The sequence below is a fragment of the Anolis carolinensis genome, chromosome 1, assembly GCF_035594765.1.
Source record: "Anolis carolinensis isolate JA03-04 chromosome 1, rAnoCar3.1.pri, whole genome shotgun sequence".
In the NCBI taxonomy this organism is placed as follows: domain Eukaryota; kingdom Metazoa; phylum Chordata; class Lepidosauria; order Squamata; family Dactyloidae; genus Anolis; species Anolis carolinensis.
In genome coordinates, this window is record NC_085841.1 from 357,782,846 (window position 1) to 357,807,603 (window position 24,758).

At 42.5% G+C, this 24,758-nt stretch overlaps 1 protein-coding gene across 1 annotated transcript in view; it reads right to left on the bottom strand.

Moving 5' to 3' along the window:
* The window catches only part of ppm1a (protein phosphatase, Mg2+/Mn2+ dependent 1A), a 46,661-nt gene extending 28,509 nt beyond the window's left edge, over nucleotides 1–18,152 (bottom strand). The window contains exon 1 of the mRNA XM_008116721.3: nucleotides 17,791–18,152. The gene's annotated coding sequence lies outside the window, so the exon portion shown is untranslated. The remainder of the gene's footprint in view (nucleotides 1–17,790) is intronic.
* Between the last annotated feature and the right edge of the window lie 6,606 nt (nucleotides 18,153–24,758).

The following is a 24,758-nucleotide window of genomic DNA, read 5'->3' on the forward strand; positions in this document are numbered from 1 at the left end:
GGTTTTGTGGTGTGGTTGTGTTCTTACAACTGGGAGGCAAGGCTTTTGCGTTGTGTTGTCAAATTTTGTATTTCTGGAGCGTTTTGTTGTGTTATAGTCACGATGCGTTGTTGTGAGTTTTGTGGGTCCGGATTGTGGTTTTGTGGTGTAGTTGTGTTGTTACAACCGGGAGAAAAGGCTTTTGTGTTGTGTTGTCAAGTTTTGTATTTCTGGGGCATTTAGTTGTGTGCCAAGTTTCGTATTTCTGGGGCGTTTAGTTGTGTTGTTATAGTCACGATGCATTGTTGTGAGTTTTGTGGATCTGGATTGTAGTTTTGTGGTGTGGTTGTGTTGTTACAGCCGGGAGGCAAGGCTTTTGCGTTGTGTTGTTAAGTTTTATATTTCTGGGGCGTTTAGTTGTGTTGTTATAGTCACGATGCATTGTTGTGAGTTTTATGGCTCCGAATTGTGGTTTTTTGGTGTGGTTGTGTTGTTACAACCTGGAGGGAAGGCTTTTGCGTTGTGTTGCCAAGTTTTGTATTTACGGGGCGTTTAGTTGTGTTGTCATAGTCACGATGCGTTGTTGTGAGTTTTGTGGGTCCTGTGTGTTTTTGTGGTGTGGTTGTGTTGTTACAACTGGGAGGCAAGGCTTTTGCATTGTGTTGCCAAGTTTTGTATTTCTGGGGCGTTTAGTTGTGTTGTTATCGCATGATGCGTTGTTGTGAGTTTTGTGGGTCTGGATTGTGGTTTTGTGGTGTGGTTGTGTTGTTGTAACCTGGAGGCAAGCCTTTTGCATTGTGTTGCCAAATTTCGTATTTCTGGGATGTTTAGTTTTGTTGTTATAGTCACTGCGCAAACAACTTTATCATTTTATATATATAGACTAGCTGTGCCCGGCCACGCGTTGCTGTGGCGAAGTATGGTGGTATGGGAAATAAAGTATTGAGGAATTGGTGGTAGTTAAGGTAAAGGGTAAAGGTTTTCCCCTGACATTAAGTCCAGTCGTGTCTGACTCTGGGGGTTGGTGGTCATCTGCATTTCTAAGCCGAAAAGCTGGCGTTGTCCGTAGAGTCCTGCAAGGTCATGTGGCATGACTGCATGGAGCGATGTTACCTTCCCGCTAGAGCAGTACCTATTCATCTACTCTTATTTGCATGTGGAGAGCAAGTGGGCAGAGCTTAGCCTTCTAACTGTCAGCAAATGGATAAAAACAATTATTCCTCTCCCTCTAATTAGGACTTTATTTTTCTTTTCTTTTTGTTGTATGAACGTAGAGGCATGGATGAGGGGCTGTGCTGCCAAGTTTAGTGTTTCTGGGATGTGTAGTTTTATTGTTTTGTCCTAGGCCGAAATTTCATTACCCTTTTATATATATAGATATCATACCAGCCGTGCCCGGCCACGTGTTGCTATGGCGTAGTCTGATGGTATGGAAAATAAAATAATGAGAAGTAGCCAGGCTTTGAAGCCGCAAGGCTATTCAGTGCTATTCAAGCTGGGTTTTTGTGTGTGTGTGTGTGTGTGTCAGGAGCAACCGGAGTTGCTTCTGGAGTGAGAGAATTGGCCATCTGCAAGGATGCTGCCCAGGGGATGCCTGGATGTTTTGATGTTTTTACCATCCTTGTGGTAGGCTTCTCTCATGTCCCCACATGGAGCTGGAGCTGATAGAGGGAGCTCATCCGCGCTCTCCCCGGGTGGGATTCGAACCTGGCAGCCTTCAGGTCAGCAACCCAACCTTCAAGTCACAAGGCTTTTATGCCCTAGGCCACCGGAGGCTCCTAACAAGATACTGGCTAGAGTTTCTAGTGGCCTCTTGCAGATTGTTATGCTCGTCCATACTTGCTTAAGCTTCAATAATGTTGAAGGCTTTTATCCCCTAGGCCACCGGAGGCTCCTTTCAAGCTGGATAACAAAGAGGTTTATGTTGGTAGAAAGAACTCTTGTCTGCTTGAGGCAGATGCAAATGTTGCAATTGATTTCCTTGAATAGCATTGAATTGCCTTGCAGGTTCAAGGTCTGGTTGCTTACTGTTTGGGGAAATCCTTTGTTGGGAGGTGTTAGCTGGCCCTCCATCATCTCTGTTTTCCTTCCCCCCACAAGGCAAAGCAGAGAGGCTGCTTAGAAGTTGAAGGGCGCCCTCCTGCCTGGTTCCGCTTCCTCTTCTCTCGCTCTGTCAGCTGCTGCTGCTGGAAGTCCCAATGCCTCACACAGTGAGAGAGAGGGGAAGGGGGAGGAGTAGGAGGCAACATCATCCCACTCAACAGAGGAGGAGGAGGGGCTGCCGCCATCTTGGAAGGGAGGTAAGCCACCCCAAGTGTTGTCCCCCTCTGAGGGAAGGAGAAGCACTTCAGAAACACCCTCCTTGCGCACTTCTACACTAGGCCTGGGCAAACATGTGCCCTCCAAGTATTTTGGACTCCAACTCCCACAATTTGTTGGCCAGCTTGAATACCATTGAATAGACTTGCAGCTTCAAAGCCTGGTTGCTTCCTACCTAGGATAATCATTTGATCGCCACCCTGTATAGCACTGAATAGCCTTGCATCTTCAAGGCCTGGCTGCTTCCTGCCCAGGGGAATCCTTACTTGGCCAGCTAGAATAGCATCTTGTTATGTAAAGAGCTGAGAGGAGGAGGAGTGCAGCAGCAGCAGCTGCAAGATTGGCGGGAGTGAGTCGCAGGCTGGTAAGCAGCCGTGTGCTTCCTTGGAAAGGGTGGAATATGGTGTGTGAGCAGCCTATCTCATGAGGTGGGTGTGGAGGCCACAAGGCAAGAAGGCTTCTGAGGGAAAGAAGGACCTGAACAGTCTTTCTTCCTCTGTGGTGTTTTTCCCTGTGGGAGGAGGGCCGGATGCGCTGTGTTGTCTTTATTTCTTTGGCTCTTTATGTCCTTCTCTGTGTGTGTAGCGTTTTTTTTTGTTTGTGGTGGTCAGTCATTGTGAGGCGTTTTGTTGCCAAATTTGCTGTTATTTACTCCATGGGTTCTGTTGTTAACTTGATCCTACAAGCAGACAGTACATTATATATATATATATATATATATATATATATATATATATATATATATATATATAAAATTATAAAATGTTGATATTGGGCAAGGACCAGACCAGTGGCAAATGGATGGAGAGTGAAATAATTCACAAAGAAAACACAGTATTTAAATGAAGAACAATTTTAACAAACCTAAACCTAACAGTATTTCATTAAAGGACCCCTGGGGCCATCCAGTCCAACCCCCTTCTGCCATGCAGGAAAAACACAATCAAAGCACCCCCAACAGATGGCCATCCAGGATTTGTAATAACAATAGCAGCAGCAGCAGAAACCCCAAGGGCCATCCATTTCAACCCCATTTTGTCATGCAGGGAAGGCAAAATCAAAGCACCCCAACAGATGGCCACCCAGCCTTTGTAATAAGGATAGTAATAATAATAACAACAATAAAAAAAATTTAACAGAAACTCTGGGTTTTGTTCAGAAGGGTTTTTCCCTTCCCTTCCACTGAGTCTGAGACAGAATATGATTAGTCCAAAGTCATCCAAAGATTTGAAACCTGCTCCCCAGAGTTGCAGTGCAACGTTCAAGGCGCTACACCATGCTGGCATTTAAGGTAAAGGTAAAGGTTTCCCCTGACATTAAGTCCAGTCATGTCTGATTCTGGGGGTTGGTGCTCATCTCCATTTCTAAGCCGAAGAGTCAGCATTGTCCGTAGACACCTCCAAGGTCATGTGGCCGGCATGACTGCATGGAGTGCCGTTACCTTCCTGCCGGAGCGGTACCTATTGATCAAACTGCTAGGTTGGCAGGAGCTGGAGCTAACAGCGGCCGCTCCCGCCGCTCCTGGGGTTTGAACCTGGGACCTTTCGGTCTCCAGCTCAGTGCTTTAACGCACTTCGCCACCGGGGCTCCTACATAGGTGTAAATTCCCTTAGAGAATTTCCCTCTGTTGGGGGGGGGGGGTGTGTGCTTTGAATGTGATTTCCTGCTTCTTTGAATGCGATTTCCTGCTTCTTGGCAGGGGGTTGGACTGGATGGCCCATGAGGTCTCTTCCAACTCTTATTATTCTATGATTCTATGCACCTAGACACCTTGTCATGTGCAAAATAGTCAGTTTAAGGTTTTAGAAATGGAGATACATAGGCACTGCAATCGTATATGCACTTAGTTGTTAATTTGCTGTCCCAATTCAGTTGTACAATGTTGTCAATCAACACAAAGGTTGCACAGCACAATCGATGTCAGAGAGATTTATGTTACATACGTCCAAGGTAGGATCTTAGCTGTTATCTTCCAGAGCATTTCATAAATTCTGAAAGGAAATATTTTGTTGGATTGTTTCCACATTTCCCAAAGTTTTCATTTTTCCACTGTAAAAACTGAACATTTGTCTTGGAGTAGGACAAGTAAGATAAAAATATTTACTTGATCCCCACCCCCTTTTCACATTTTACCATTATTTGAGAAAAAAAGCAGAATAATCTTTTTTCTGATTCCCACGCAGCCCTCTGAGAGTTCTTGCAGACAGATGATACATCCTCAGCAACAGAAGTAAAACAGAAGTCTGGATCCAACCCCTACATTCAGCAAATTCATAGTGACACACAACAAGTGATGGAAATGAATCTAGTCAATTACGCAATATCTTACCTACTATGACAACTGCTGCTGTAAAACGAATGGGAAACATTGATTTCATTGTCATTAATTTTAGAATGATCAATACACTGGTAATCTGCTTCATTAAATACAAAAGATATAGGGATGAGTGCTAAGAATAGAATTATTAACTGTGCTTAAGGAATTAAGGAACATTTTTGGAAACAGGGGTCTTTTACCTATGGAGCTGTAAAGCACAATGTACCGTTATGATACTGTATGAAATAAATCAGCATCTTCTTCTATTTCACTTATACATTTTCAAAAATACCACCTGTTTGGTCACTTACTCAAAAATCCCACACCTCTACTTAGAAATCTAGAAATACATTCTTAGATTGAGACTACAGTCTAAAATTGAATTATTAATAATTCGCATACCTGGCAAAACTAATTTTAAAATGTTGTATTTAAATATTGAATATAGTATGTTTTCAAACATGTATATATGTGTACACAGAGGGAGATTTCTTTCAGGACTGGTAGGCTGCAAAAGCCAACTTTTCACCACCCCTTTTTCTCTAGCCCTATTTCCTCCATTAAAAAGCAGTAACACGATGCTATGTGAATTAATAAAGACCATTAAGTTAAACATTAATATAAAGAAAATATCCAATGAACATGTCTATTTTAATTCCATGAAAGAAACTTACAAACACAGGAATACATTCTGTGAGTATCCACTGTCCCCTAAATACAGAATGAAAACACTAAAACTCTGAATCAGCAACTTTTACAAACTCTAAAGTGGTAAAATCTAACTTCCAGGCAAATTTGATGAACATGACTCAAATGGTATGTGCTATTTATGTGTGTAGATGACCACTCCCCAAATGTTAATAACAGGCAGTAACAAATTCACACACTTAGGTTTGTGTGCAGAATTCATTCAGACCTTCTATGTTCCATGCTCAATGTGACATATGAATAGATAACTTGTAAAATACCAAAAGGAATAAAATAAATCTTAACAAAATTCTATTTTGGCATCACTGTCTTGACCTCTTACTAAGTAGCCATTAAGCACTACATTAGTTGGTAAAGTGTGACTGACATACTTTATATGATATTGTGCTATGAAATAAAATTGTGTTTGCTTTTCTGCAACTTAAATGCTCCACAAATCACTGCAGTGTAGTTTTAAAAAGTAGATCTAATTTAAAAACCTATTGTATTTAAAATGACAACATTTAAAACATGAAGTCTAATGCAACTTCACAACACCCAAAATTCTAACTATGAATACACCGTAATATCTGGATCAGAACAAATTTACACTTCAATACTAAGTACAGTAGAGTCTCGCTTATCCAACGTAAACGGGCCGGCAGAACGTTGGATAAGCGAATATGTTGGATAATAAGGAGAGATTAAGAAAAAGCCTATTAAATATTAAATTAGGTTATGATTTTACAAATTAAGCACCCAAACATGTTATACAACAAATTTGACAGAAAAAATAGTTCAATACGCAGTAATGCTATGTAGTAATTACTGTATTTACGAATTTAGCACCAAAATAGCACGATGTATTGAAAACATTGACTACAAAAATGCGTTGGATAATCCAGAACGTTGGATAAGCGAGTGTACATTCAGTGGGATATATGCTGGATATGTAGGCTCACAGTTCTAGTACTCTTGATAGTAGGAACAATGCAGTCTCCAAACATGCATAGCATGGAATGTGACACTTACTGCCAACAGGTGAGTTTACTTAAAACTACCTGAGTATGGAGATTGTTTGATAAAGTTGTGCCAGTCATCTTTACCAAATGTAGCCTGTCAACATTCAGAAAGGAGCACATAACTAAGCAGAGATCATAGGGATAATTCCTCACTGCAGCTTGGGAGAAGATGGAAGGTATACAATCACACCAGAGGGTGAGGCTCAATCTGCAGACTTCTTGCTGTGCTACTTAACCAGCAATCACTGTTCTGCTTCCAAAAATATATAATTGTAACCATTTTCTAAAATGATATACAACAGTGTGACAGAAGAATAAAATTCTACTCTGTAATACTTACTTAAAATAAAAGTGCATAGGATCACAACTATACACCAACACTGATACATTGTAGTAATATCTCAAAAGTCAGTGAAACCAACTAATAATGCATTAATGGAAAAATAAGGTTTGTTGATCTTAATAGAAGTGATATAAGCATATGTCTTCCTGTGAAACCATCTGGAATAGAAATGGTTTAATACAGCTGAATCACCTGAACGTTTTCAAAGTCCATATGGGTATCTGTAACATTGAATATGTGATTCTCAACCCAAACAAGCTACACAAAACGAACATCATCTGCCCAACCCACAATTGTGTACTCACAATTCAGAATGTCCAGCATTAATTTTTAAGAAAACTACTTAGGAAAAACTTTTCAGCATTTGGCAGCTATGATTTAGTTTACAGACACGCTAGGAGGGATTATTATGGATAATGTTAAAAAAAACTTCTGAGGGTTTTGTTTTTTTTAAAAAAAATCACAAACTATGAATTAAATGCTATGTTTACTGCACTTTAGAGGAGGACTTCAAATGATCACATGTTTGACTACAGTCAAATATTCCATTCAACTAAGAATACGTTTGTATAAATGGAAGTCTACATTTTAATTTCACTAGGGTATCAGCAGACTGAAGCAGAAGTAAGGAATCCTTACCCCTCAGGTTTGCAGAACTGTGAGGTGCAAATTTCATTTCAAACTAGTTATTCTTCCCCAATGCACTTTGATAAACCATTATTATTTATAGCTACTCCCAAAGAGACCACAAATTCCATAATTCTTTCTGTAGGAACACAGACGGCAGAAAGGGCTGATATAAGAGTATGGAAGATTTTGCTTTCACTTGAATAAATCAAGGATCATGGTTTACCACAATGGTCCATTTCAATCAGCTGTCCTGATTGTAACTTATGGTATGAAGTTGGTTTGTTTTGAAATTAACCAGTTTCTGCTCAACCACAATAAAGCATAAAAAATAGTTTGATTTAAAGGAAAGTAAATGCTTCAGAACTTCTCTCCCCAGCAGTGTAGAAACAGGAGGGGCCAGCATAATATACAAGGAAGATGCTAACTCATATCTTGGTTTAATGTTACATCAATGTAACCAGTAACTGGTATCTAGTCATCAAATAAATTTCATGGTTGAGAGAATTTCCCGAATTCTGGTATGAAATCTAATCCATAACACCATACATGTTAACACAGATGTTTCTCTTTAACTTTAATGGTTAAGTGAAATTGTTTGGATTTTAGCATGCGAAGCTTGCTCATTGCCCAAATTCAAGACTCTGATCAGGGCCGGCCGGAGATATTTTTAAATGTTAAGCGGGGGTGCTAAAAAGCGCCCCCGCCACCGGCCCCGCCTCCCACGCCCTGGCCCCGCCCAGCGTGCCCTGGCCCCGCCTCCCACGCTGTGTGGGAGGCGGGGCCAGGGCGAATAGTGCGGGGGGCGGGGCCAGAGTTGGCCCCGCCCCCCGCCCAGCGTGCCCTGGCCGCGACCAGGAAGTAAGGCCCGAATGGCCTAGCTGTGCTGTGCGCGTGCGCACAGCACAGCTAGGCCATTTTGCCCTTAGTCAACAAACTAAGGGCAAAAATGGCCTATCTGGCAGTGCGCATGCGCACAGCCAGATAAGCCATTTTTGCCCTTAGTTTGTTGACTAAGGGCAAAATGGCCTAGCTGTGCTGTGCGCACGCGCACAGCACAGCTAGGCCATTCGGGCCTTACTTCCTGGTCGCGGCCGCCGATCGCCCGGGCGGCCGGCGGCCGCGACCAGGAAGGGCCAAATGGGCTATCTGCGCTGTGCCCGTGCGCACAGCGCAGATAGCCCATTTGGGCCTTACTTCCTGCTCGCGGCCGCCGGCCGCCCGGGCGATCGGCGGCCGCGACCAGGAAGTAAGGCCATTTTGCCCTTAGTCAACAAACTAAGGGCAAAAATGGCCTATCTGTCAGTGCGCATGCGCACAGCCAGATAAGCCATTTTTGCCCTTAGTTTGTTGACTAAGGGCAAAATGGCCTAGGTGTGCTGTGCGCACGCGCACAGCACAGCTAGGCCATTCGGGCCTTACTTCCTGGTCGCGGCCGGCGATCGCCCGGGCGGCCGGCGGCCGCGACCAGGAAGTAAGGCCCAAATGGGCTATCTGCGCTGTGCCCGTGCGCACAGCGCAGATAGCCCATTTGGGCCTTACTTCCTGCTCGCGGCCGCCGGCCGCCCGGGCGATCGGCGGCCGCGACCAGGAAGTAAGGCCATTTTGCCCTTAGTCAACAAACTAAGGGCAAAAATGGCCTATCTGTCAGTGCGCATGCGCACAGCCAGATAAGCCATTTTTGCCCTTAGTTTGTTGACTAAGGGCAAAATGGCCTAGGTGTGCTGTGCGCACGCGCACAGCACACCTAGGCCATTCGGGCCTTACTTCCTGGTCGCGGCCGGCGATCGCCCGGGCGATCGGCGGCCGCGACCAGGAAGTAAGGCCCGAATGGGCTATCTGCGCTGTGCGCACGGGCACAGCGCAGATAGCCCATTTGGGCCTTACTTCCTGGTCGCGGCCGCCGATCGCCCGGGCGGCCGGCGGCCGCGACCAGGAAGGGCCAAATGGGCTATCTGCGCTGTGCCCGTGCGCACAGCGCAGATAGCCCATTTGGGCCTTACTTCCTGGTCGCGGCCGGCGATCGCCCGGGCGATCGCCGGCCGCGACCAGGAAGTAAGGCCCAAATGGCCGTGCTGTGCGCGTGCGCACAGCACACCTAGGCCATTTTGCCCTTAGTCAACAAACTAAGGGCAAAAATGGCTTATCTGGCTGTGCGCATGCGCACAGCACAGATAGGCCATTTTTGCCCTTAGTTTGTTGACTAAGGGCAAAATGGCCTAGCTGCTTGTCGCGGTTTGGCATGGGCGCGGGGATTGAAGCCCCGCGGGCCCGCGCCAACACCGGAGGCGTCGGTGGCGCTACGGGTCGCTGTCGACGCCTCGACAGCGCCCGAGGCGGCCGCGTCAGCGGCCTCGTAGTAACAACCGGCCCTGACTCTGATGCACCTAGTCCAGTACAATTTAGTGTATGAAGTATGCAAAATCTCTTGGTTATGGCATTTCAACTTTTGTCACTTCAGTATGTCAGTGAAAATGACAAGAAACAAATCTAGGTCCTTCTACAAGTACAACATGGGACTCATCACTGCTCTAGTTAGATCGGAGTTTAGAGTTTAAGTTTGTAATATTATACACTACTAATGAATAAAGTACCTGTTAAGAGTTTCATAAAATGCTTCATAAAGTGCCTTCGGGGAGTAAATGTTATATACCTTTTTGATTACTCCCCTTGGATTTTATCCTTTGGACTGTTTGGACTATTCCATCTTATACCCCTGTTCTCTTTATTTATATGCCTCTCTCTCCCGAGTTTTTAATTAAATGTTCATGTGGCCCGCCCTGTCTGCTCTGATTTGTGTTGTAATGTATATGATTATTTTTGTACTATTATATTGTGTTATGATATATTGTTTTATTTTGTTATATTGTATGGTGTCTGGGCATGGCCCCATGTAAGCCGCCCCGAGTCCCCATCGGGGAGATGGTGGCGGGTTATAAATAAAGTTTTATTATTATTATTATTATTATAAAATATTAATGTCAGATATTTGATAAATATTTAGTAGTTTGATTAGGCCTGTACTTTCACTAATCACTAAATGAGAGCAACTCTTGAACAAAGTGTACAAATCAAAGCTCAACCCAGGGATGCCTTCTTCCCAGAAGAGGTTGGGAACCTGTTTAGAGGTTGCTGCTTTCCACATCACATGACTTTGACTCATAAAGCTCAGTTTACATATGCAATTCGTTTAACTTTTGATCACATATATATTACATTATTTCAATGTGAATAATGATCTATCTCACAGGGCTGTTAAGAGCAGGCTGAACGTGCCACTGACTTAGAACAAGCCATCAGCTCTGTGCCTGTAACTAACTGGACCGGCTCCCCATATGTACATTTAGTTGTAAACATCATTAAACTAATGGACTCTAGTCCACAGAAACTTATATATAAGTGTGTTGGTTAAGTTACTACAAATCTTGTTTTTGTTGCAACAGACTAGCAAGGCTATCCCTAGACATTTTAAATGTAACATAGTTACAAGCTGGAGAATGGATTGTAAATGTGCATTCATCTGAAATGATTGAGAAAATAAATGAGGACAAAGTTCTAACAACAATTAAAAATTATAGCTAGAATTGGTCTTTGATCCGAGAAAACGAAGTCCACAGTAACAGTCTTGTCTTCAGTGAGGTGCTATGCCTTTAACTTAGTTCTTCAACTATAAAACTGGAACATAGTTCTGCTTTATGGGGTCAATAAATAATGTGTAACATTTTTCATGAAAGTATTTCTCATTTACTACCTTAATCCTAAATTTATACTAGGGAAAAATCAACAGGATTTGACTGCCAGATAATTTCTTAATATGGTGTGAAAAGCACAAAAGCTTTAAAATGGAAAAAAAATCAAAGTCTGCTCCATGAGATCCTAAGTAAAGGCAGTAAGTCTGGCTCTAGTGGGTGGAAAGTAGTATGATGAGAGTCAGCTCTTAAACTATTTTGCCATGTTTAGAATTAGTCTCTAGCTGTCATCCGTATGTATAAATATTCCACCCATCTGGTTCTTGAAAGAAAACAGAATCCCAGAGGAAGATTACCTGGCTATACTATATCCACATATTCACAATTCTTTTTCCAGAGTAGGTTTCCAACTGCTCATGTGCACTATTTAAAGGTTTATTAAAAGAGAGAAAATGAAAACTGGCTGGTTTTCTGATTCCCCTGCTTCTTCCTTCAGGGATTTGAGTAACCCAAGGTGCAAGGGTACTTGGAGCCCATCAATACCTTCAACAACACAGACACTGTATACCCTGTCTTGAAATTGAAGAATTTATTAGCTTGTATCTGGATTGCTCTTCCTATACAGTATGACCCCTTTATCTATGGATTCTATACTCATGGTTTTACTTATCCACACTCCAAAAAATATCCCCCCCCCCCCCGAAGCATTTATGGGTCTCTTTAGATCCTTCAGTGCAATTCTACTGTATGCTTCTGACCCAAGTATAGTAAAAATATAGGGTTTGCTATTATCCACAGTTTCAGGTATCCACAGTGATTCTTAGAATATAGCTCTCATAGATATGTGGGCCATACTGAATTGAGGAAAAAATGCAAAAAAAGAGAAGGTTTAAAGGTGATCTGCTAATAAGTCACCAATGTAGAAATGAAATTCCATTCTTACAGAAACTAATATGATGATACAAACTTCATCATGTTCCGAGACATAAACTTTTTTTACAAAAACATTACTTTTTAGAGAACAATTACTCGATACAAACGCATTTCCATCATGTAAACTCAGACCAGTCCCTCATAAATAAGACAATATTACATCAAAGTAACATTGCAATTTGCTGTTGTCAATAGTTAAACTCAGCCCTGGGCCTAGGACTATGCTTTCAAAACCCAAGTAATTATCCCAAATTATATAAATCTTTTTGAAACTACCAGCAATAGAGGTGTGCACATTCTGTAACCACAATGTAAGAGTGCATACTGGGCTCAAACTCAGGATTAAGCAATCATAGCTTTCATTACATATATATTTTGTAAGGACAACTTTCTACCAGTTATGGCCATTAGACATTGTGTGGGTAAATGTCCAATGAAATATGGGAATAAGGAAAATCACCAAAATTTCTGAGGTCAGGGCTTCAATGTCCTGCATAATTTTTCCCCCTCCAGATTGACTATCACATGCAATCTGTTTAAATTGCATAATTTATAAAATACATAATTTTTATTCTCTACATACAGTACATAGTCTGGTCTTTTTTAAATCATAGAACAATTAAAACCCTTAACAAAAGTATGTGCCATAAACAGCCACAGAATCTCTGCACTATACAAGTGCACTTTGGAAGCTTTGAAAAAAAAATACACATAATTAACTTTATTTCAAAGGGCAGAGGTACAGTCTCCAGCAGTACATGGTGTCACACCCCACTTCAACTATGCAAAATATCACAAGAGGCAGCACATTTACATAACTCTTTTTTGTTTTGGTTCATTTCCCTTTCCCACACCTTTTCTCTCTTTCACAGAGACAGTAATAGCTGTGTGCGTAGGAAGGCAATCACTAAGGCAGACTGCTTTATAAATATTGCACATTTGAAAGTATATACCTAGTGAAATGGATTATGCAGCAGGGTGGGGTGCTTTATAAATAGACTCCTTTATTAATGGTTCTCTGTGAATGATAGGGGAATGCTTCATAGCAAGAATAGAATGTGTGCTTATAACCATAATTAATAAATCCTGGCAGACAAGGAGCCCTCTCGCCCACCAACATCCCTCCAGGAAAGAAATAGACATCCTGCTGCGTCACCACCAGATTGAGTTGACACAAACAATGAGCACCAAGAAATCAAATCTCGAAACACAGAGATGCAAGCCCACTTAGTTACTCCTTCTATACATAGATATTCAAACCATCTGTATTCTAAGTGGTTTTGCTTGCAATGCTAAACCCACTAAATTGGGAAGTTCTACTGAAGCCAAAAGGGTTCTTCTTTTAGGTAAAGATTTAAAGGAACTCCTATATGACTTAAAACCCACCTTTTAGTAGAAGATGGACCATGTCAGTGTCTGTCTCCCCCAGACAGACTCACAGAGTTAGAAGAGACCACAAAGGCCTTCTCTGACACTTTAGAGAGGTACACCTTGCCTTTGGTTGATAGCACTAAAATTATTCTAAATAACCACTTTTAAGGTCTTCTATTTCCTCAAAACAAAGATAAGGGGATAGACCCCCCCCCCCCTTTCCAGGAATTGAGGATGTATATTTTCATTATTTTCCTGGCCAACAACTTCCTCCCCTCTCCACTGAGCTTCTGCCATGTGCAAAGTGTTTCAGACTCACAAGTTCTTTTTGACAAGGACCCAGAAATCTCTGTTTTGGTTTGCTAGCAAATGGAAAGTCTTCACGACAGACTACAGGTTGGGTATCTCTTATTCCAAATACTTGGGCCAGAAGTGTTTGTGATTTCAGGTTCTGGAATGCTTGTATAGTACAGTAGTGTCTCGCTTATCCGTCATAATCTGGTGGGCAGAATGACGGATGAGCGAAACTGATGGATAACAGGGTGGATGCTCGCTCACCCACCCTCCCTCCCTCGCTCACTTACCAGACTGGGTTCCAGTGGCAGCCCCGGGGCCCGGTCTGGCGAAGGAGTGAGCGAGCAAGCAAGGGAGGGCCTTTGCCTCCCTCCTTCACTCGCCCACCCGCTATCCCTCAGCTCCTTCGCCATGCCTGGTCCCAGCGGCCCCAGGGCCCGGCCTGGTGAAGGAGCGAGCGAGCGAGCAAGCACAAAAGGGAGGGCCTTTGCCGCCCTCCTTCAGTCACCTGACGTCCCTCAGCTTCTTCACCACACTGGGTCCCGGCAGCACCAGGACCCACCGGGGTGAGTGAGTGAGAGCGCGAGCGGGGGAGGACATTTGCCTCAAATAATACGGAGTGTCGGATAAGCGGAACTCGGGTAAGCGGGACTCTACTGTATTTGCATCTACATACATAAAGAGAAATCTTGCAGATGGGATCCAAGTCTAAACACAAAATACATTTATGTTTCACACTTTTCATAGAATTATAGAATAATACAGATGGAAGAGACGTCTAGCCCAAACCCCTGCCATGCAGGAAAGCACAATCAAAGTATCCCTGACAGAAGGCCATCCAGCCTCTGTTTAAAAGTTTCCAAGAAAGGAGTTTCCACCACATTTCGGGGTTCGTACAGTCAGGAAGTTCTCCCTAATGTTCAGATGGAATCTGCTTTCCTATAATTTGAATGCAGCAGAAAACAACCCTGCTCCCTCTTCCTTATGATACCCTTTCACATACATTACTATCATGTCTTCTCTCAACCTTCTCTTCTACAGGCTGGTTTTTAGTAATTTTGTGTATGAGACAAAGTTACACCTAAACATGAGGGAAATTTTCCTGACAGAACTGTTTGACAGTAGCTAGGAGTGTGATGAAGTCCCCCTTTCAGCAGGTATTTCAACAGAGGCTGAATGGCCATCTGCTGGGAGTGCTTTAATTGTTTATTCCTGTGTGGCAGAAAGGGGTTGGAATGGATGGCCTTTGGGTTCCAACTCTTTATGTCTTTAATGTATGAATGAATTTTAATTATGCCCTTTGTTTAATCTCTGTTTTAATATATTTCTCATAGAGATACGTTTTGGTATGTAACTTTTATGGAGGTATGTTTTAGTGTGTGTATTTGTAGCATTTTTACTATGTTTATGTATTTTAATTGTTTTGTAACCCACCTTAAGTCGTGAGGATAAACACTTAAGAAATAACATTATTATTATTATTACTACTATTCTATCAGTTTGGGTACATCAAATCATAGGGAAGCGAAAGTGTCACTCTCTCAGCCACTCATGCAGACAATGGTGGATTTTGGACAAAGGATGCCCCACCTGTAACAGTAAAGTCATCACTGCTGTATTACCCTGGGAAACGACACAAGTACCACAATGGACATAAACATATTCCATCTTCACAGTCAATTTCCCACAATAACCCTGTCCTCCTTTTCAGAATTTCAGCTCTTGACAGGGCGGGAATGATCCAAAGCAAGGGATGATGAGAATTTTGATTAATAATAATAATAATAAACCCCATTCTCACAGTCCATTTTCCACAATATCGCTGCTACTCCTCTTCAAAATGTCAGCTCTTGGCAGAACAGGGATGACAATGAGGATAACAATAATAAACATATCACGTTATTCATTTTATTTATTTATATTTTTATATCCTGCTTTATCTCCCCATATGGAGACTTAAAGAGGCTCACAATCAAAAACATTATATTTTAAAATATACAAATATACAATACTGAAACAGTATTATCATTATATAGTATTATATATTATCAGTAGTATTATATTTGATATATTAGCATTATATTACAATATTATTATATTGTATTATTACTAGTATTATATTGCATTACATTATAGTATTAATATTATTTGTATATATATTATATTATTAGCATTTATCAATATTTAATAATAGGACTTTATAATTAATTAATTATTTGGACAGCACAATATTAGTCTTGTATATAATAATAATACATCTTTCTTTATATCCCGCTTTTCTCCCTAACGGGACCCAAAGCAGCTCACAACATAATACAATACAGATCAAAGCACATTTAACATAAAATATAAGACAAAAATCACATAAGGAGTAATATGTCCAGGACTAAGATAGAAATAAATATTAAGCATTAAAAACATTTAAAACCAATTACAGTTATTGTGAAGACTCATCAATTAAATAGTATATTTCGTGAAGCTCCGCGTATATCAATCTTGCTGTCATTGGCAATTTAATTTATTCATCAAAAGCTTGCTTGAATAGGTAGGCCTTCAAGTGGTTCTTTAAAGTTAACAGGAATGGGGCAGTTTTAATCTCAATGGGGAGGGAGCTCCAAAGGGCCAGGGCAGCTACTGAGAAGGCCCTCTCTCCCCTTGCCACCAACTGTATGGGTGTCTCTGGAAGATCTTAATGATCGGGCAGGTTGGTCAGAGGTAATGTGGTCAGATAGGTAAGTTGGGCCTGAACCATTTAGGGCTTTAAAGATCAAAACCAGCACCTTGAATCGGGCTTGATAACACTATACTGCAATATTATTAGTAATATTTAGCACCGAATGAAACATGTAAATCACAGGATGCTTTAATTGTTTATTCCTGTGTGGCAGAAAGCTACACCTGTCAATAGACTCTAGAAGCTAGCAGGCATTGGCCCCCCTGATGTGCAATGGGAAGTTGCTGCCAACTGTGAGAGAAATAAGGTTGGACACTGTGAAAGCCACCCACTTAACAGCTGTCAGTCTCCTCACAGTAGACTCAAATCAAAGAAAATTTTCATGAGAACCACCACTTCTAAATGTTCCCCCAGCAACAACAAGAATATCCCTGTAGGTAGAAAAACCAAAACTTCTAACTAGATGGTGCCCCTCGAGGGTCTACCTCCAGGGGCAAACCAAGAATGGGCAACTTGGAAGTCCTTGCACAGACTCAGAAGTGGTGTTGGGAGATCAACAGATTACTCTGGATCAAAGGCCTGTATGAAGAGCCATATTTTTAAACTCACCGGAAACACCTGAAGAGAGGGGGCTAATCTAATTTCTTTAGGGAGGGAATTCCAGAGCTGGGGAGCCACCACCAAGAAGGTCCTCTCTCTCATCCCCACCAACCATACTTGAGACAGTGGTGGAACCGAGAGAAGGGCCTCCACAACAGATCTTAATGCCCACGCTGGGTAGAGGGAGCTGCGCTCTTGAAGTTAGGTTGGACCAGAAGTGCATGTTATACTATTAATAGTAACTTATACTATTAGTATTATATATTGTATGATATCATAAGTTGTAGCAGATATAATATATAACATTACAACATTATTAGTATTATATATAACATGTTACATTCTCACAGTCCATTCCCACAATCAAAATGTCAGCTCTAAGCCAGAGATGAGGATAGTATACTTATCTGTGTGATAAAATAGCATAATTATCTGTGCAATATAGTTGGAATTGGCTCTGGATTGATGGATATGATTATCGGATTATCTGGCTTTGGATCCATGCACAACAGTCGTCTAATGTTTACACATGCTGTTTTAATGTTGTTTTAAATTGTTGTTTAATTGCTGATGGGGCACGGAATACCGCCACTCATGTAAACCGCTCTGAGTCCCCTTCGGGGTGAGAAGGGCGGGATAAAAATGTCGTAAATAAATAAATAATACAGGCATGGGTACACTTCGGACCTCCAGGTGTTTTGGCCTCCAACTCCCACAATTCCTAACCGACTGTAGTAGTAGTAATAATAATAATAAACATATCCCCCTCTTCTCCGCCCCTTTTTCCACAATAGCCCTCCTTTCCTCCTCTGCAACATGTCAAGGCTTTGCAAGACAGGGATGACAATGAGGATGAGATTAATAATAATAATAATAGGCCTCCTTCCAGGCCGGGGCCTCTCCTTCTGCTCGTGCCCCAGCATCCATCCACTCACCCCGCAGGAGAGAAGAGGGCGCGACTCCGCCTTCCCGAAGCGAGGCAAGGAGGTCTAGGCCAGACCGGGCCGGGCCGAGCCAAGCCGGCCTCGCCTCAGTTCATTCGACGACGACGACAGCAGCGGCTCCTCCTCGCTGCTCCTGAGGGGGAACCGAGCGCTCATCTCTCCAGCCGCTCCGATCCCTCTCCTTCCTCCTCCAGGCCCACTCCCACGCGACCCTATTTCCTTGCCTGCTTTCCCCCCTCCTTTCCCTCTTCCCTTCGCTCAATTCCCTCAGGCAACCAAGCCAGCGAGGGGCGGGGGGAAAAAAGAGTGCTGCGCACGCGCAGAAGGGGAAAACAGGGGCGCGCGAGTGACGGTTGGGAGGCGAGAAGAGGAACGACGTCAGGCCGAGGAGCGCGCGCGCGCCCGCCCGCCGAGGCTGGGCGAATGCGCATGCGCGAACATCACTCCCTCCCTCCTCTCCCCTTTCTATAAGGCACAGCTTCCTGGACCTCTCCTCTCAGGCTGGACGTGTACGCATGCGCAAAGGAGTACCTCTCTCCCCTCGTTTATTGAACCAGAGCCTTGACGTGTGCGCATGCGCGATGGAATACCTCACCTCTCTCTTCCCTCCCTCCCTCCCTCCTATAAAGCACAGTTTCGCAGGCCTCTCCTTTGAGGCTAGACGCATGCGCGAAGGAGTACCTCTTTCCCTCTCAACTTTTCTATTAAACCAGAAGTAACTCTCCCCTTCTCTTTATTCCCTTCTATTAAACCAGAACCTTGACGTGTGCGCATGCGCAAAGGAGTAATTCTCTCCCAAGCCTTTCTCTTCCTTAGCTTAAACCAGAGCTACTCGCCCCTGCTCTGAGGCTTGCCGTGTGCGCATGCGCGAAAGGCTACCTCCCCATCTCTCTCCGCTCAGAGAGGCTTGCGCACGCGCAGAAAGGACGCGTGAATGACTGGCGAGGGAACGACGTCAGGCTCAGTGCGCGTGCGCAGAAAGGAACGGTCACGCTCGTAGTCAGGATCCTCGGCGCGTTCCCGTGTTAAGAACTCTCGCCTCTGAGACTGACGTCAGCGCATGCGCAACGCTTCCCCCCCCCTCCCTCCCATTGGCGCTTCCGCCAATCCCTCTGATCGCACGTAGGCACGCGAGCGCGCTCCCGTCTGCTGCTCCTCCTCCCCCTCGCTCGCGCTCTATGGTAGCAGCTGGAAGGGGTTTTGTGGCTGGCTTTGGTGCAGCGCAAAGAGCCCGGATGTGGAGGCGGGTAATGGAGGAGATCTGGGCGAAGTGTTCGCTGAGGCAATATTGTTATTACATCATCCTCGGTCCCTATTGCGCCTGCGCGGCTTAGGGCTGAAAGGAAAGCTGAAAAGAAGGGGGACCGAAAGGAATGTCCCTGCTGCGCCTGAAGGGAATCATGGGTACTCTTCTTTTATGTAAAAATAATACAAATCTAAATAATAAAAAATCTAAACGGTACAATTACAAAATAGGATAAGCAAATACAAAGAAAGCACAAGGCATTTCCAAAGCTTTCGGTATAAAAAAAAACAGCCAGGATTTGAACCTGCAAGGCCATTAAATGAATATCAAGGTGAATAATTGCAACATTTGCCTCCGATTGACAAAGAGTTTTCTCCCAACCTCGGCTTTCCACAGATATATAAACCCCACTTGCCTAGTTTCCAGCAGACCTCCCACCTCTGAGGATGCCTGCCATAGATGTGGGTGAAACGTCAGGAGGAAATGCTTCTGGAACATCCCGGAAATCTCACAGCAACCCAGTGATTCCGGCCATGAAAGCCTTCAACAACATAATCGAGTTCCTGATTGACTTGACAATTAGAGTTGTGCATTCATGTGGAATCACTATTCGTTTTGTGTAGTTTCATTCGTGATGTCTCATTTTCGTATTCGTGTCGCCTCCCGTTTCATATGAAAACGTCATCATTCGTCTCGTATAGACGAACGGTCGAAACAAAACGATAGCACGAAGGAAAAAAAATTCACGCACACCTCTATTGACAATTGATTTTGGGTCCCTGAGTTACGAACACTCAACTTACAAATGATTCATAGTTAAGAACAGGGCTGAGACAACAGGAAGTGAGGGAAATCTATCCCTGGGTAAAGGGAAATTTACTCCTAAAAGAGTTATCATGACGAAAAGGTGTATCCACGGAAGCTTTATCTCAATCCTTGTTTCCACAACAGGAAATTTTTCAAAATCCAATGAAAATGAAGATAAAATGTTTTTCCTAATGAGTACGGCTGCAAGACTAGTTCTAGCCAAAGTTTGGAAACAAAAAAATGTACCTACTACAGATGAATGGATTATAATGTATCAATTTAATTATATAATAATATTATACAATACTAATATTATAATATATTGTATATACATGTAATAATAATATGTAATACAATGTAATAACTACAATTCACTATTATAATTGTATATTTGTATTACATGCAATATTACTAATAATATTGCAATATACAGTAGAGTACTTATCCAACATAAACGGGCCGGCAGAATGTTGGACAAGCGAATATGTTGGATAATAAAGAGGGATTAAGGAAAAGCCTATTAAACATCAAATTAGGTTATGATTTTACAAATTAAGCACCAAAACATCATGTTATACAACAAATTTGACAGAAAAAGTAGTTCAATACATGGTAATGCTATGTAGTAATTACTGTATTTACGAATTTAGTACCAAAATATCATGATGTAAACATTGTCTACAAAAATGCGTTGGATAATCCAGAACATTGGATAAGCGAGTGTTGGATAAGTGAGACTCTACTGTAGTCGTATAATATAATATACTAGCTGTGCCCGGCCACGCGTTGCTGTGGCGAAGTATGGTGGTATGGGAAATAAAGTATTGAGGAATTGGTGGTAGTTAAGGTAAAGGGTAAACGTTTGCCATATAATCCAGTGCAAATTAGATAATCTGTGGAAGAAGCCTAAGTGAGGCCTAAATCTGCCTGTCCCCTAACTGAACCCTGGCTGTCCCTTGGCTGAGTTGGTTGCTAGGAGACCAAGTGGGCAGAGATTAGCCCTCTAAACTGGCAGCAATTGGATAAAAACAATTATTGCTCTCCCTCTAATTAGGACTTTATTTTTCTTTTCTTTTTGTTGTATCAACCTAGTGGCATGGATGATGGGTTCTGTTGTCAAATTTCGAGGTTGGGGGGCCTGTAGTTTTGTTGTTTTGTGGGTTGCTGTGATGCCATCACTCATTTATATATATAGATTGTATGTATATATACTTGTAAACCGCTTTGAGTCCCCTTCGGGGTGAGAAGGGTGGGATATAAATGTCGCTAATACAGTAGAATCTCGCTTATCCAACATTCTAGATTATTCAACGCATTTTTGTAGTCAATGTTTTCAATACATCGTGATGTTTTGCTGCTAAATTCGTAAATACAGTAATTACAACATAGCATTACTGCGTATTACTTTTTCTGTCAAATTTGTTGTATGTTTTGGTGCTTAATTTGTAAAATCATAACCTAATTTGATGTTTAATAGGCTTTTCCTTAATCCCTCCTTATTATCCAACATATTCGCTTATCCAACGTTCTACTGGCCCGTTTATGTTGGATAAGTGAGACTCTACTGTAATAATAATAATAATAAAATTGCTAGATTTAATACAAATGGACATTCTAACACAGAAATTAAGTGATGGAAAAAAGGAGACGGACTGGACAGGCTTCAGAGACTTTATTCAAAAAAGTAGAAATACATTTTATTATTATTACTAGTTTTGCCCGACCACGCGTTGCTGTGGCTTATGGGAATCCTTTGTTGGCCAGATGGAATAGCAGTGAATAGCCTTGCAGTCTCAAAGCCTGGCCGTTTTCTGGAGTAGCTGGAGCTTTTTGTTGTATGAACGTAGAGGCATGGATGAGGGGTTGTGCTGCCAAGTTTAGTGTTTCTGGGATGTGTAGTTTTGTTGTTTTGTCCTAGGCCAAAATTTCATTACTCTTTTATATATATAGACTAGCTGTGCCCGGCCATGCGTTGCTGTGGCGAAGTATGGTGGTATGGGAAATAAAGTATTGAGGAATTGGTGGTAATTAGGGTTAGGGTAAAGGTTTTCCCCTGACATTAAGTTCAGTCGTGTCTGACTTTGGGGGTCTCCATTTCTAAGTTGAAGAGCTGGCGTTGTCCGTAGACTCCTCCAAGGTCATGTGGCCGGCATGACTGCATGGAGCGCCGTTACCTTCCCGCCGGAGCAGTACCTATTCATGTACTCTCATTTGCATGTTTTTGAACTTTAGGGTTGGCAGAAGCTGCCTAAGTGAGTCCTAACTCTGCCTGTCCCCTGGGCTGAGTGGGTTGGTAGGAGACCAAGTGGGTGGAGCTTAGCCTTCTAACTGGCAGCAATTGGATAAAAACAATTATTCCTCTCCCTCTAATTGGGACTTTGTTTTTCTTTTCTTTTGGTTATATCAACCTGGAGGCGTGGATGATGGGTTGTGTTGTCAATTTTCGAGGTTGGGGGGCCTTTAGTCTTTTTGTTTTGTCGGTCGCCAGGATTCCATCACTCTTTTATATATATAGATTATTATTATTATTATTTTCTCCATTTATTCCCTCCTTCTCTCTCCTCATGTTTTTCCCCTACTTTCCCCTCCCCACCTCTTTGCACTATTCCCACCAAGCAGAACCAGTGAAGTAGCTATTCCTGTAACCAATCTGGCTACATTGTTTTGAACTAATTGCAGTTTCTGAACTTGATACAGAGGAAGCCCAATTCAAAGCATATTGCAGGAGTCCAGCCTTGAGGTTACCAGTGCGTACTCCATCATCTTTAGGTCCTCTAAATCTAGGAATGGGCGAAGCTTGCCGGTCTGCCGAAGCTTGTAGTAAGCACTCATCTACCTGGGCTGACATTTGAAGAGACGGATCCAGGAGTACTTCCAAGCTACAAAAAACAGTCTTTTAGGGGGAGTGTAACCTCATCCAGAAGTGGTTGATACACCTCCACTTCCAGCTTAGGGCCTTTAATGGCAAGCACTTCCATCTTGTCTGGATTCAGTTTCAATTTGTTTTTCCTCATCCAGCCCATTACCTCCAGGCATTCATTCAGAGGAGACATACTGTCCCTAGATAAAGCTGTTTTTGAAGGCATGGAGAAATATATTTGGGTGTTATCAACTACTGATAGCTTCATCATTTATTTATTTTTTAAGATAATTTTTATTAGTGTATGTAGAATTATAATACATTGAAAGAGTGGGAACAATAGTTATAAGAAAAGCGAGGGGAAAAAGAAGGGTATGAAAGAGGAGGGGAAGGAAGGGAAGGCGGAGAGAAAAGGAAAAAAAGGGATAAAAATAAATATAAAAATTCCAACACCAGCCAAAAAAGAGAGAAAAAATTGTATCAACTTCCTTCTAGTCCTTTGCGGCTTGGGTTTTTTTTTTTTCTTGTTCTCTAAGTTACCCTCTCCCATGGGGGTATTGTTTGTTGCTGTTCCTCTTCTAATAATCATTTATTTCTTCTTCTTCTAAGGTACCTCTCTACCTGTTCCCAATCTGTTTGTTTTATAGGCTTGCCCGAGTTCTTTTTAATTAAAAAAGCCAGTTTGTCCATGTCCTTAATGTCCATTAGTTTTATTGTCCATTGCTCAAGGTCTGGCGTTACTTGCAATTTCCAATACTTTGCATAGGTGATCCTAGCTGATAGCTTCTAATGTCATTCTAGCTCAATACTTCCAGGTGGTCTTTCCCAGCTCGCCTAAATCACAGGGTTCAGAGGCCCAGAGTGCTAAGCAGCCAGAAGGTCGAAGGAAGCACAAATGGGTTTGAAGGCAAAGTATAGGTTTTTATTCTTACTGGCCAGATAGGATATCAGAAGAGCTAGTGCTCGAAGTACTGGCATAAAGCATTGGAAAACACAGGTTGGTGGTATCAAACACCACAGAGAGATCTAAAAGCTCCAATAGGAACACATTCCCCCTGTTAGTGTTAAGACGGAGACCATGCACTAAGGCGCCCATAGCAGTCTCAACTCCGTATCCTGCTCTGAAACCAGTTTGAAATGGATCAAGGAAGTGTGTGTCATCGAAGGCTGCCTGAAGTTGGAGGGCAATCATGACCTTAACATGAATAGTCAACAAACATACCAACTGTAATTATCCTGTGTAACAAACTGGTAAGGAAGAGGAAAGACAATGCTCTTATTTTGCAATTGTACTTTGTTACTCCTGTCTGGAGCCCCTGGTGGCACAGCAGATTAAACCGCTGAGCTGCTGAACTTGCTGACTGAAAGGTCGGTGGTTCAAATCCGGGGAGTGGAGTGAGCACCCGCTGTTAGCTCCAACTTCTGCCAACCTAGCAGTTCGGAAACATGCCAATGTGAGTAGATCAATAGGTACAGCTCTGGCAGGAAGGTAACAGCGCTCCATGCAGTCATTCCGGCCACATTGCCTTGGAGGTGTCTACGGACAACGCTGGCTCTTTGGCTTAGAAATGGAGTTAAGCATCAATAGAAAGACAAACCAATGTATAAATGTATTGTCAGAAGGAAAAATAATAATAATGATTATAAAACTGCTATCAACCACATTTAAATATTATGGTGACAAAGTGAACTTTAATGTCCCTAAACCCACCACTGTATGTGAGAAAGACTAGCAAACTGAACTAAAAATACAAAAGGAGCAAAAAGTTTTGCCTTCCACCTTTTTCACTTCTGAAAGATGAAACTGTGCATCATCCAAGATGGTAGTTTTGAAGACTCTGTTTCCAGCGTACTTTAGTGGATGATGGGATTATACTTTAGGTTGAGGTCCTATGGTCTTAAGGTCTTAAATCAGAAAAGCCACTAAATCTTCCTTTTGTCCCAAAGGCCACGGCACCTCAATATCAAACAGGATCCAAATATACTGCAATGTTTCAAGTTGTAATGCCTGGGGTTCCTGGTCGGGATTGTAGACTTGGGGCTCCT